General features: G+C 33.4%; 1 protein-coding gene across 3 annotated transcripts in view; it reads right to left on the reverse strand.

The window, feature by feature from the left end:
* Positions 1 to 15,248, reverse strand: part of LOC113507172 — an 87,043-nt gene that overhangs the window by 11,595 nt on the left and 60,200 nt on the right. The gene's annotated exons all lie outside the window — the stretch shown is intronic.

The raw sequence follows: 15,248 nt of genomic DNA on the forward strand, positions 1-15,248 counted from the left end.
ACGTCAAGTTGGAGTTACTTTCCCCGTTTTAACCCTTGCAAATATAGTGCCGCAAAGTACTGGAATAGATTAACGCCGACAACTTTATTATCCGTGTCTGCTCGGCTGGAAACTTCGTAAAACCGATCACGTGTGTGAACACTTCGTTGAGTGACGTCACACCGGGCATTCGAGGCGTGCGCCAGTTTCACTGGATTCGAAGCGTCGAAGATTTTTTTCTCTTTTTGTTGAATGTTAGGAAAATGAGAATAGTTAGGTAGTTGATGATTAGAACGAATTGTTTCAGTTTTTGTTGGGGATTTTCTGCTAGTTTAGTGAAATGAAATTGTTTTGTTGAGTCGATAAAGATGTTTATCGGATCATCAGGCTTTTTTTTACTCTTTCGGATTTCCTTAATTAAAAATGGAAACAAATAAGAAAAAGAGTAGCTTTTCGAAAACATAACCCCTTATCAACGACATCGAATTGACTTCAATGCATAATTCCAAGATTTGAATAAATGCCAAACGAAAATGTTGCTCATTACAAACGCGAAGATAAAGCCATCTAATATAACATTATTACTACTTCTCACTCAAAGGTAATATTTGTTTTGCAACCTCGCCTCAAAATGCTTTCAGGGACTGTAAGAAACACGAGCTCGCTAATGTTATTTTAATGTGTAAGTGCTGTTCTTGGTACTCTTGAGACGTTACTTTGTTTTCTAGAATGTTCCAGAACTGTCGATGTACTCCGTTTGTCATTTAGTTTTATGCTGAGTATATTGATCTTGATAGCATAATGAAGCAAATGTGCATGTTTCTGGAATAAGTTAGCGTAATGCGGTAATATTACACAAAGTTCTTTCTTTTCCCTGAATTGAATCAATAGTTTTGTACATGTATTTAAATTAAATAAACAATATTTTAAGTCGTCTTGTTTTACACTTACATGTTCAATTCGATTTACAAGTACAGGTGACTCACAAGAACGAAATAACAAATTTAAGAGCATTGTTGAAATAACACGGCTTAGGATAATAAAAATAATTCAAACACAAAATTATAATTAACTTTATTAGGCTAGGAAACCTTTGGAGAGTTCTTAAATAAAAAAAATGACCACGTCTGTCTGTCCTAAAGCGTCATTTGATTCATAATCGTTTTCGTCAGTTACTACCCTGTCTATTTAATTGCCATCTAATCTCTAAGGGAATCTTCATCGTAACATAGGGGTTAACCGTTGAGGTCGATTCTGCTTTTAGTTTGTAGAAAATATTTTTTTTAAAGAATAGCAACTGATATCATTAAGACAAGTATAGAAGAAAATAAGCTAAAAGACATTGCAGTAAATGATCAAATTATTCTTATTGCACTAACGGTGCCATAAGAATAAAAATTCCAATGTAACTGCTGACACAAACAATGATTGCGCTGGAGAAATAGCATACACTAGACGTTCCACTTCAATTGTACTAAGTTGATATGATAATGCCGCAATATGTACCATTGAATATATCGTCTTTACCATGTTTAACTTACATTCAAACGATCAATTGTCTTTGAAATATCAACCACTAGAGACAATGCGCCGTTCCAAAAATACAATTTGTATAAATACAGGGAACAATGAAAAGCCCGGAAAAGGATCGAAAACAAATAATCTAAACGAAGGACGCGAAACGAAGAATCAAACGGAAATTCTAATAATACTTAAAGTTATTTTAATAATATGTCAAAACTCCACAAACCAATATTAGGGTACAGATAAATTCTGTCGCAGAACTTTCTCAATTGTTCCCACTTTCCGTACGCCCGATGCTAATAACATACATGATAATAAACTAGAGGCCTCGCCTATTGTTATTACTGGCAGTATTGAATATCACGAAATGGCCGAACACAAGGGATCGGAACAAAACACGAACAAGGAAGGGTTCGTTGGTAATTTTATAGCGGAAACCCTAACATATTTTTGCAAACCTTGGAGGGGAAATGTCAAAACTTTTTGTGTGCCTATGAACTTTTTGCGGTTTAATTTTATTGTGCCCACGAACTTTTCATTAATGTCCGAATCAATCTTATTTGGAACGTGATCAAAGTTCTGTGAAGCTTTCGTGGGATATTTCCAGGCGAGAAATATTATTACAATTTATATTATTATCTATCTTCTTGTTGACAGATTTTCTTGTGATGGAACTTCGACGTAATTATTCGACAAAAAAATATGTAAATGAAAATACGAACGCGATCAGGATTATTTTAGCTCATTTATTTATTCCCAATTGTCAATCTCGATGAAGAGATGATCAGAACAAAGCCCCTCTAAAGAAAGGTATGAGCATTGGTCACTCCCCTAACTCACTGTCGATAGGCGATTTCAGACTCCCACAACTTTGTAAAGGTCACATTGGTATCTCGCCTGCATTGGAATCTGCAAGGCCACCAGATAACCACCACGTCATTTTTGCCATTCCATATATGAATTAAAAAACTGTTTTTATTATCCCATAGTTGCGTATTATAACTATTTATTGATATCTATATTATATCTAGTTTCAGACTTATTTAAAACAAACTACAATACAATTTAACTTTCTTCTAAATGATAAAACTTATGCTAAATAGGATTCTCCTTTAACGAGTTTCGTCAAACTAAATTCAGAATTAATTGTCTAAGTAAGGGTACGCGCGCCTTCAGTTATCTTTTCTAAGTAGAATTTCATATGGAGATATACATATGAAGTAGCTTTATAAGCATATGTTTAAAGTTTAAGTAATGCGCAATGCAGATGCGGCCACAGGCCAGTAAACGTCTAGTAGTGCAGGGAAATTATGTTGTAGCCGTTTTCGTTTGTGTAAAATTTCAGATAAAAGTTCTTTTTTTAGTAAGTATAGTATCTTCTGAATACATTTTGGTATATGACTTGAAAGCTTTGTATAGTGTAGTGAAGGTGATTTCTGTATTAAGCCTTGATGTGTGAAAAGTGTCTTGTAGCTTTAAATATTTTCATTCATAATTACGCCGCAATTTACAATCATTTCGATCAACATTTGCAGTTACCACATCAACATGTAAACATAGCATGCACCATGAATACTTTTTCCCAAATAAAACAGTTTCATCAAAAAGTCCAAAGAATAAACAATTTCTCTCAAACTCTTTTAACGCAACATAAAAAAAAAACACTTAAATACTAAATATTGTTAATACCTCGTTACCATTAAAAGCCGATAATCCGAAAGTTCGAAAAATAAAACAAAGCAAATGGATAGCAGTAATAAAAGCGGCCATTACCGAAGTAAACAATATTAGAGAAAGACTGTTGGGTATAAATCTTTGTGGAAATGTCCAGACTACGATAGCTGGCCAAATTGTAGGAAGAAACCACAAAATACGTAATACATACGTAAGATAAGGATGTGGCCTGTCGTACGAAAATTTTCTTTAGATAGTGATATAGTATTTGTTTTTGTGTGAGAAGTCGGTGATTAAGAGTTCTACTTGTTTCGTTGGATAAGAAATTGCCAGAGAATTTCTTCTGATGATTTAATAGGCTGTGAAGTTTGTTGGTTATGATAATCGGTTTTAAAAAACTAATGAATTAAAATTATTAAAAACCTACGAAGTTTCAAAGAAATATTTTTATTGGAGGGGAACGAGACGCCACTTAATGCCGCAGTGGGCTGTCATGCCTTCACAACTGCAAAAATATTGCATCCAATTGTCGTGGTAATTCTCCAGCTGTTTTTGTCTTATAAATAAACCCGATACAAATAAACTTCTCAGTCAATTGATAAGGAAACCCTGAAGCATTTAGAAATTAAAAACAAATCCCTTTCTTAATAGGATTGACGTTAATAAAATCGTATCAAGTAACAGCTTTGTTGCTGGCATCGTTCCGTTTATTTACAATTTACTGCTAGCTCTAACGAAATGAGAATATAAAAAGTTGTCGCATCCTAAGACTCGTGAAATATTGTTTATTTATTCAGCTTTCGATTCCATTTTACTTATAAAATAGAGAGTAAATTGTTTTGAAACTACATAAATGTAAGGAGTGACTTTTAATTATGCTAAGAAGCTGCCAGAATTAAATAACCAATACTTAAGTAGATTTATTTTTTGATTTACGTTTAGCGACTTTAACTGTTAAACTATAACTAAGACTCCATTGTTTTTCAAGCAGAAAAAGGTCAGAGAATTTCCTAAGCATCTAAGCTACTTGGCTCAAGACAAACCCTACGGGGGTTTCAGATCAGACCACCGTGAGATTGGTGTTCTAGGTGCACAGGCAAATACCACGTGACTATCATCGGATAGCTAAGGAGAGTATGCATGCGAAGTTCCACACATCCTCATTTGTAGAAGTGAAAATAGAGTATCACAAACACAATAAAAACCTTCAGGTGAAGGACGAGATTCTCTTGGGCAAAGCTCTCAAAATTGCGCTATTTAAATTTTAAACTCCTTTGTTGACGCCAAACACTCATTTTCTTTACGGCTTTCATTTATTCATCTTAAAATGATCTTCAAGATCTAATTTCACACTCATTTCAAGTATCAGAATAAAAGTGCTTACAGTATCTTCGCGAAATTAATTTCTGTGTTACAGTTGGTTGCGTAACTCATCTTTAGTGGGATACTTTTAACCTCAATTTGTGAAGACGGCTAAAGATTTATGACGTTTAACGTTTCTAACGAGGTTTAATATTATGTGGGGATTTTGGTTTAATTAATCACGGTAGAAAATTTTTGCTATCTTTAAAACGCGGTTGATGAATAGGCAAAGTGAATTAAATTTACGGAAATGGTAGTGAAGTCAGCACCCTGCGTTTTGTTATAAGTCCGATACGCATATGAGAAATAAAATGACTCATTTTCGTGATCAGAAATTCATTATAATATATGAATCAGAATCATTTAATAGATACAAGTCAACCCCAGTCTTTACTGAAACAAATTCAAAAACAAAAATGTACACCTTTGTCACCCCAAAAGTCACTATGATGTCACCATGACTAACAGTTTTCATCTGACAAATAGACGCGACAACAAAAAGAAAGCCGGCTTATCAATCAATATTAACTTCAATAGAATTATCTAACGTGACGTGACTAACAAAGGCTTCATACTTTCACCCCTTTTTCAACTTCACCAAATTTGTTAGTGACAAAACAGTACAATTTGTTCGGTTAAGTAGAAGGATATAATTGGGTTTCATCTATTGTGCCACCTCTCGACATACTGCTGTATACAATGATCTGTGTGGAAATTTTGGTGTGGAAGTGGGCTGGTGTGTAATTAATTAGAATTGCGTGTGTTGGACGTCATTCACAGTGGAATAGATTGATTCGTGAAAATATGGAGCAGAATTTAGACGGTTTGATTTTTCGGTTTGTGGTGACGCTACGTAATATAATAATAGATTGGACTTTCTAGTCAATATGTTGATCATTTATTCCTACAAATTGATTTTTAGATCAATCGTTATTCAGGTCCTTGCGGCAAAATTTAAAAACGTTTATTTTCTCATGGGCAATCATTTTTTTTTATCCGGAATAAAAATAAACTTTGAATAATTAAACAAAGGAATACTTCTGTGGTAACAATATTGAGCATTTGTGACCGCACTACCATAAAAGCTTGGAACCAAAACGGCTATAAACCAGATAAGGAGACCAAAAATTCCATCAAAGTAAAAAACCTGAAAAAGTAGCATTGTTTTAAAATTCAAGGCATTGCTTCAAAAGATAGGTTTACAAGTGAATAATGAACAGCATGTCTTGCCCCGGGGCCAATATAAAAGATATTTCGCCGTCGACTGTAGCCATTTCTTCTGTATTTGATATATCATCTGTATTTGTATTAAATTTTATATATCTTTTTGAGGTATATCTTAAAGAATTTATGATGAGATTTTTTCACATGTTTTTTATGTGTGTATAGTATTCAAAAAGTGAATATAAAATGAAATTTTGTAAGAATATTTTTGTTGAACAAAATAGCTCTGTTATCATATTCAAAACTATTTTAATATGTAAGAGAATCTTTGCCTCAGTATTTTTTAAATATAATGGTCATATATTTTAATAATGATATTTAAAATTAATGCAGTACCAATGCAAATCCAGTACATTAAGCACATTTTTATTCCTGTTTAAAACCATTTAAAGACATCTGGAATCATATTCAACTCCAAGATTTAAAACATTATAAATAAGTTACCAAAAAATAATTAATACAAGCTTAAATATTATATACGTTATCAAAAATGTGCCCTTACGATATTACCTTCATACAATATAACTAATATAAAGTTTCGCAAGCAATTCACTTCGGTAATAATTTTCAATATTAATCAGTTCCATTGAACTGATACGAGCTGGAACGAAAATTAATTTGTAATTTGCCGGATGCTTGATCACGGTTCTAACTGTATATTATGGGGTAATATACTATATTGATTACTGGCAACAAAGTTATTGAGGCCGTTATAAATTGATTTTAATATAAACTCCAAATTATGTAACTAGCAAATAGCTATATGCAAATAGCTTTAATGAAAGCTTGAAAATTACACTGAAAAATATCACGTTTTTTTCCTTTTGTTTTTATATTATACTAGCTGTTGCCCGCGACTTCGTCTGCGTGGTTTGAAGATATAAGTTAGGAATTTTTGAACGGAAGCCCTCGAAGATGATTAATTTTCCCTGTTTTTTGCACATTTTCCATTGTATCTTCGCTCCTATTAGTCGCAGCCTGACATATAGCCTAAAACCTTCCTCGATGAATGGTTGATACAAACCAAAAACATTTTTTCTATTTGAACCAGTAGTTCCTGAGATTAGAGAGTTCAAACAAACGAGCAAACTCTTCAGCTTTATATATTAGTATAGATTACATTACAGTAACATGGTGGCCTTGCGGTTCTGTGTACGCAGATTTGTAAGCAGGAAAGGGCAAGTTCGATCGTGACTTTTTCAAAGGTAAATGTAGTTTTTTGATTATTCTAAGAAACTGACGAACGGTGACTGGAAACACCTAGAGAAAACCTGGATTCCAAACATTGGTAATTAAAATCCCCAACCCGCATAGAACAAGCGTGGTAATCATGGTTCAAACCCGCCAGTAAAGGGCCAGCAGTGCTGCTGCAGCCCAGTAAAAACAAAATTAAAAAATAAACTTAAAAAAAAGAACACTGACTTGACAATAAAACCAAACGTCAAAATATTTTCAATCCGCCATTTTGAACAGCCGCCATGAAAGGTTGCACAGATAACATAAAAGCGCACAATATAAAAATAAATCACGCACCATACGTCTGGATAAACGTTAATCTAACTTCTTCAAGTTAATACAACTTTGCCTGTTTCCTATACGCATGAACATATTTTGGGAAAGCCATGAATAATATTTTATGGTAATACGAAATGCTTTTATCATTACTCTTTTAGAGTGGAAAGTTGGCGTTGTGTTCGGTAATTTCAGTTACTTTTTTGTAACGATTTGAGGAAAATGTGTTATGGTCGTAGCTACTTAGGTGATATTACTAGCCACCTATAGTTAGGTGTCTAGAGTAATCTGCAACGTCTTAAGCGTCCGGTGTAGGCGTACTGAAAAAAAAAACTTTTTCATTTTAATTTCATATTTTCATAGCAATAAATTAAAGTAAGATATTACTAGTTTCGTGAAGATTATTCATATTAAAATGTTTTTGAAGAGGATCGATGTAATGACTTTTGTTACTTTGGAAACTGGTAATTTTAAGCATAATTTAGAATTCTTATTTATAATCCCTGAAACTAAATGCCAAACTTTATTCATGTCCTACAACCAAACCTTTATTAATTCACAAACACCAACCCAGAATACAAAACAGTATTTTCAACTAAACCCAACCAAGTGTTACCACTTAATCTGAGATTATAATCTAAGATTTCTTCAGTTATACGTAATTAGGTTATACACAAAACTGTGACCACTAGCGCAAAGTGAACGTGCCGTGGCCCGAGCGCCATTAGCCAAATTGTACTTGTTAACTTCTTTGGCTGACTTGGAGAGGTTAGGTTACTCGCGCTCACACTGAGACGGGAGAACTGAATCGTGTGATCTTGCATTGAAATAAAATGTCTTTAAAAATACGAACTGAGAATAAGTGAAAGAAAATAGGGAAGAAAGAAAAATGAAAGTAGGCCTCGGATTGATAGTAGTCTAATAAGTGAATTCAGTATTAAACAAATAAATTAAAAATAAAAATAAGTAATCGAAAAGAAAACAAACATCAATGGTTCGAAAGTTTAAAAACGTTATAAGAGCCTTATGAATATTCTGTTCAATGACCCGTAATACTTTCACTTTTCATTTATGTAACTATAATTAATAAATTATTTACTACAAGATCATAATCCATACAATGTTTTTGACCATGCTAATGAAGTACTAAGTGTTCATCAAGCTTGTTAAATTCAAACACTAAAACTACCGCGGGTCTGCTGGTAGAGATTTCTTTAGAAATAAGCAGCACCCTTGTACATCCTATTTTGTAATTTTGTGTTTTTCTTTATTTTTTGTGTGTACATAAATTATTAAATAAATAAATAAATAAATAAATAAAATGCAATGTTTGTTTAAAAGACTGTATTATTTTTTAATTCTGTTTCAATATTCCTCTATTCTATGTTTCTATAGCGGTATTGTAGATATATAAATCGCAATTATCGAACTAAAGGATTTTCTTTGAAAACTATTTCATAGCACCGCAAAAACCAGTGCACGCTAGTTTAATAACAAAATTACACAAACACGCTATCATACCTCTTTCATTGCAAACTTAATTCCAAATTTACTGCCAGCGTAATTGAAATTTACTAATGAGTCCGTTTCATTTCCATAGGCACGTTTTAATGAGAAACAAAGGCTTTAATAAGAACCTATAATCGGTAAAGGAAAATTTTGAATTATTGAAAAGGATTATTTAAAAAAATAATGTGCTTATCAATTTACCATAAAATTGTAATACAACTACATAAGTCACGTGACTTCTAAATGAGATGTCCCCATTAATGAGCTGTCCAGAGATTCCTTTACTTCTAGTAAACACTTAGCACCACTTCTAAAAGGAATATTATTACTTTTACAAAAGAGAGAAGCTACTTCCTTTCAGTTAGATGTGTGACATCGTGTTTCGTCAGGTTTCCACCACTAGAAAAGTACAACTATAAAAACGGTAGGCCTTGATGTCAATAAACTATTTTACATGTATCAATTTATAATATGCCATCTGTAAAAACATTTAGATACCCGATATATTTGAATTGAAGTCGAACGAAATAAAATTAAAGCCTTATACTTTAAAACTATTTTCTTGGTATTTTAACTATTCTGTCATTCAAGTTAGGCTACTAAAACAATAAAATCAGCAATTGTGGTTCTAAAACGTAATTGTTCAATCTTAGAGCTAGATACCCAACCACGATTGATTGATAATTAACAATTATGATTGTGCAACAGTACACATAACACAATTCTTGAAGTTCATTATTAAAAACTTTTTAAAAGTCAGAGGTTTTGAAAAAAACTTAAAATGTTTCCAAATTTAACAAGGTTTTCATCCAATTACTATGTTCCAATTAAATATTTCAAATTAAAATTATCTTAGAAAGGTGTCCTCAGCGAACTGGTACCTTTAATTAACGGTTAATCGATTTTATACCATATAGTATTTTAATAAGAATTAAAACAAAACGGCACAATATAATTATGCTAACCACAAAATAAATGACTGGTAGAATAAAACTTTTGTTTGTAGCTATTAAATCCCTCATAATATTAGCTTTCCGCGATAATTTATAGCACGCAGTGGTAATACATGCAATAAATTTATTCTCTATAATTATGTCAATTTAAATGATAAATACCAACCCGTTGTTAATAGTGCCTTTTATGTTGGAATGAACTAGGCTGCATAAAATTAGGAATTCTATTGTTAATTGGCTGATAACGTGTGCTTGTGGGATTTCCTATTAATTCGATCAATACTTTGAATGTGTTACGTGTTTTGTCTTGTTTTGTAAGGTGTAAATTTTAAAATGAAAAAATTGTGAGTCAGCCAGTAGACAAGGTTGGGTTGTGCTACTTAAGGGTTTATGGGCGCCTTAAAACTTTACAAGCAGGTTATATGAATCGTACGAAAAGAAGTTAATTTTCAAATTTACTATTACCACTCCAAGATAGTTTCATTTTAATTTTATATTATAAGATAACGCCCAACACATTTAGCATAAATGGGGGAAAAAAATGTATTAGTAAAATGGATCAGTAAAAAGATTCACTATTTTTCAATACGATCAGAATCGAGTCCATGATCATAATGTGAAAAGCAGAGATTCATATCAAAGTCTACAGTTTGAACAAATTTTCTTCATTCTTCTGCTCAATACAACCGCTAATGACCGTAATACAACCAGCCATCAGCAAATACTAATTGAACTCAATCCCATCACGAATTTCGACAACAAAAATATACCTGCATCCCGTAGGTGCGTGAGTCTCTATTATTAAGAGAGCTAAGTAGCCGAGTGGCGCAGTGCTAAACCATTCCCTACAATTTGGTTAATCGCCTCGCACGAATACGGGTATAAGGGGGGGGGGGTAAAGGGGGAGGGAGGAGAGAGGGAAGGCTGCGTGACTTCGAGCTAACTTTGGTCAGGCGTAGAGAGGTGGGCCCGAGTTACGATAGTCGAGCGTGTAGAGTTATAGAGTTTTAAGACGACTTGTACTCGCTTGATGGTAAGTTATTGTTATAGTTTGTTGTGTTGCAGCTGCGTTGGGTTCGTAAACGGGAGTTGGAAGCGGCGGGATAGTAATGATACCTGATATTTTAAGTGGGTTTTAGATGTACTCTAAAGATGAGCACGAATGGTGAAACTTCAATTTTACGTAGCTTATGCCTGCGGCACCTGTTTCAAGAATCTATTTCATGTTTTCGACAAAAAGCGTTGACCCTATTTATTTTTTTAATTCACTTAAACCATAGGTGAGGTGAACAAAGAACCGAGTATATGATTCACATCTAGTCCAACAGGCGACCCTACCGAAACGTAATTAAACCACTGTTTCATAAATATTATGTGTATCATCTGAAACTGCTGTTTCAGGTCCTTATATTCATTGAAAGAAGGATTTAATCATTCTGTCGCCGAAATTCATGCCTTGTTCCACCGTCTATTGACTGTACAGCAGAGTATACGTACCGGTGAGGTCGCTACTGGCTTAGGTGTAAATAATTTGTGAAGCACTTAAAAATTTGTGTTTGCAGGCACGAAAAAGCGTTTCCACGTATTTCATGTCGTCTGCAAGATTAGGAAGTTAAAGCACTCAAGGTAGGCAGAGTTACAGCTATTTATAGATAATTCTGTTTTTAAAACTCTTTGCTTTTAAGGAGTTTAAGGAAGAATGTATTTGAAGGGCTGGTTCACCAAAAATATATCTAAAAACTTCGCTTTTATTATTCCATGATAAAGTATTTTTATTGAAAATAAATATAAATTCACAACGTTCAGATTAATATTGTTATATTCTGGATCAAATGTTACAAACACAACAGTACAAAAAATCCGATGTATTTCTTTCGGTCCAAAATGAAAACAAAATAAATAAACATTGGTAAAAATCCAATTAATCAAACCTCTCAATTAATGACGGAGTACGTGGCGTTGCTTTGTGTGCGCAAAGTGGTTAAACGTCCATCCACATTTCAATTAATTACATTACTTGCAAACGTCAGCAATTTATGGATTAAATTAAATCCTATAGGGAACACTTTAGTTCTTTTTTTAATGGACGATCCATCAGATATGTCTGTAATCGCGATGCCAGTTAACCAGCATTTACAGTGATTCCTAACCAAAGAGATAGCATTCTGTAAATTCTGTTGTAAATACATATAACACTTAGCCTTTATGTGACGCGAGAAACAATTGCCTATCTTAGAACACGTCGTAATATCATTCAAATATAGTAACTAGGAGAAGAAACAAAACTGAACCTGAAATTGTGTCGTTACTCCGAGCTAGATATTAAAGTCTGATACGCAGATATTCATATTGCGCAATTACCTCTTTTCATATAAAGGTCGATTGCGATAACTCGTTAGAGCGAAAATAACTCGAGCCGGGAAACACCCCGCCTTGCCCGCGACCTACTTAAGCTCGAAACACACTATCGTACAGTTCACACGCTCCCTCCAATCAAATATCTCACCTTCGACTGAAAAGGAAAGGGCGGAACAGATTTAATACAATAGATTGTTTGGGACAACAACGAATTCGTCTTGATTGATCGTGATAACGATTTTCAACAGGACATTGAAGAAGGAAGGTGTTAAAGAAAGATTCTAATTGGGCAATCAGGTTGATTTTCCAAAAAATATGTTTTTATTTATTTATTTTGTTGCATACTTAAAAAGTACAAAAATAAAATGACCAGTGATTAACGTCAACGAAGATTCAACTCAACATCTTTAGAATATAGTAGTATATAAGTAATAGAAGTATATCTTTGTCTAAGATGACTTTGTGAACAATTGTCTAAGTTCGCGTTTCGTTTTCGATTCACAAAAGGTTCAGTGAACTTTCAGGCGAAGTAATTTCGTTGTCCCCAAAAGCACGAGCAATAACGTATTGTTAGCATTCAAAGCGACGTTTAATATAACCAAATTAATATTTCCATTGGCAAGGAACGCACGACAGCCTAAACTAAGCCTTAGTATCGTGTCGTTGCCTACTAAGCCCACTTTCGTGTTATTATTTAAGAATTAGTTTCCATAGCCGTATTCCGTAATGCTATAGAAAATAAAGTTTGCGTAGTTAAGTTGTAATTTCGAATGGTAATTAAGCCAAACAGTTGGTTCTGTTTTCATTCGAGCTGTATATTTTGTATTTTAAATTGCCATGGCATGATATAAAAAACTTGCAAGTGCCTCAGTTGTTTTGTAATTCACCGCTGGGAAAATTAAGTGATTAATAGCCACTAACCAACAGCCCGCTTTTATCATTAATGGAAACCGTTGCATGAAGTTCCAACATGTAGCAAGGATTTAAGAGAAGAGATTCAAACTAACCTAAAATAAATAAAATACTCACGGATCAGAGTTGTGTTCGATAAAACAGATAAAACGATCGCATTTAATCGTATTTATACATCCTTGTCCTCCTAATTCCTCTTCCATACGCTTTTCCCATTGATCTAAATTCTCTTTATATTTATCGATCACTCTGTCGAGGTCATCTCGAGGCTGCAGCCAACATCTTTTGTAGTCTTAATTAAATTCCATGTCATTAAAATGTACGCAATCAGCCTGCAGATTATGGCTTATGGTAATGAATTTTGAATGCTACTGGGGTGATTCCATAGTCTATCTGGATGATAATTATAGATTGTGGTTGTCAAAGCACTGAAACTATGAAATATATTAAGTGACATTTTCCTGAACTGAACTTCATTTTACAGCTAAAAGACTAATCATTAAGATTAGCACAACGAAATGAAATATGACATCATTGATATCAAAATCAGTAAACCTAATTTATTTATGAATCTACATAAAACTAAACCTAGCAATTCAAACAAAATTAGAATCATAAAGATCGATCATTGAACTCAGAACCCAAATCAAGCTTTAATCTAAATCCAATATTATATTCCGCAATTCGAGAAATAAAACCGTAACTCATATTAAAATTAACACACCCAAGCAAAGTTCTCGTTCGATCCCATCCCACACCTCGGAATCTGATAAAATTTACCAAAGCTACTACTGAACTTGGGCAAATTAGTTTTTGCTCACAAATTACTGTTACATTTGCCCGTTTGATAACATATTCAAACAACTTGAGGCCAAAACTCAATTACCTCTTATAATCCAACCCCACTCTGTTACGGGTAACAACTATATTAAAGCCTAGTTTGACTATTTCTGTAATTGTGTCTCTCAACTCGTGTTGGGTTTCTTTGGTAACTTAAACGGATTTGTCATGGGTTTTATTGTGATTGTAGCTCGTACAATTGTTATCAGAAATTGCAATATCGTCTTCGTGAAAAACGAATCTACTAAAGCATCTAGGCCTTATTTAACGCTCAAAGAAAAAAAAATGTGTACTCCGGATTTAAGGCAATTTGAAACCAAGTCTATCAATAATAATCTTTGAGTATTTTTATCTCCCGATGAGATGGATTCTAAAAATAGAACCTACCGCAACATCCTAAGATTTATTAATACCACCTCGAACCAAACGTCTTCGTTTGATAGACAGTTACAAAAATACTCGAATAGTCAAATTTTCATGAGCGCGAAAAAGAAACCAATCCTTAGGATCATTCATCATATTCAAAAGAGTAATGTAAATATATTTTTGGGTTTATGTACCCAAAAAGTAACAATGGAACCCCAGGTTGTATCTTATGAACCGTTGAAATCAGATTTTGAGTGGTTTTTTACAAATGATGTTAGTTAGTTGTTTATTAATTATATAAGTAACCTATTTCGTTAATTGTTTTTTTGTAGTAATCGTAAAAAACAAACAGGTCTGGCCTGAATATCACTTGACCGGTTATTTTTGTAACGCGATCAATAACTTTAAAAAATCACTCTCACTCCCTCGTAGTTTAATTAAAAATAAGTCAATACAAACAACCAGTGATTGTGTCCTCAGAGTCTAATCAAAGTTGACCTAATTGAAGTTGGCAAGCGAATAAAAAAACTGTTATATAATATTGACAATTCAAACGTAATCAACGATCGAATACATATTTGCTGGCTTCATAGAACGTACAAACGACCACACAAGTTAATTAAAAATGGTACGCAAAAACCTACCTTAAGCCTTTGTATTAAGGGTTATATCAATGTGAAGTATTACTATTACTGTGCGGTGGACTATACGCTAAGTGAGAACATTTAGCAGATAGAGGTTCAAACTGTGCAAGTTGAACCGATTTGTTAGAGACTTTGAATGGGAGTGCCTCAGCTAGTGTGTCTACGCGTTTTGATTTTCGAGGACAATAAGGCCGTATCTGTGAAGGCGATATTTTGATTATTTCGTGATATTCTTAACATTCCTTCATGAAATCGAATAAATTTTGACATATACAGAGACTTAAACAAAAGTTGCTGTAACCTATTTCGACAGAAAAGAAACTTAAGTTTTAATAATAGTAAATTAATAGACCCCACCATAGAAATAGTTCAAAATACATCTGACAGAATA

Source organism: Trichoplusia ni, chromosome 2, assembly GCF_003590095.1.
Source record: "Trichoplusia ni isolate ovarian cell line Hi5 chromosome 2, tn1, whole genome shotgun sequence".
In the NCBI taxonomy this organism is placed as follows: Eukaryota; Metazoa; Arthropoda; class Insecta; order Lepidoptera; family Noctuidae; genus Trichoplusia; species Trichoplusia ni.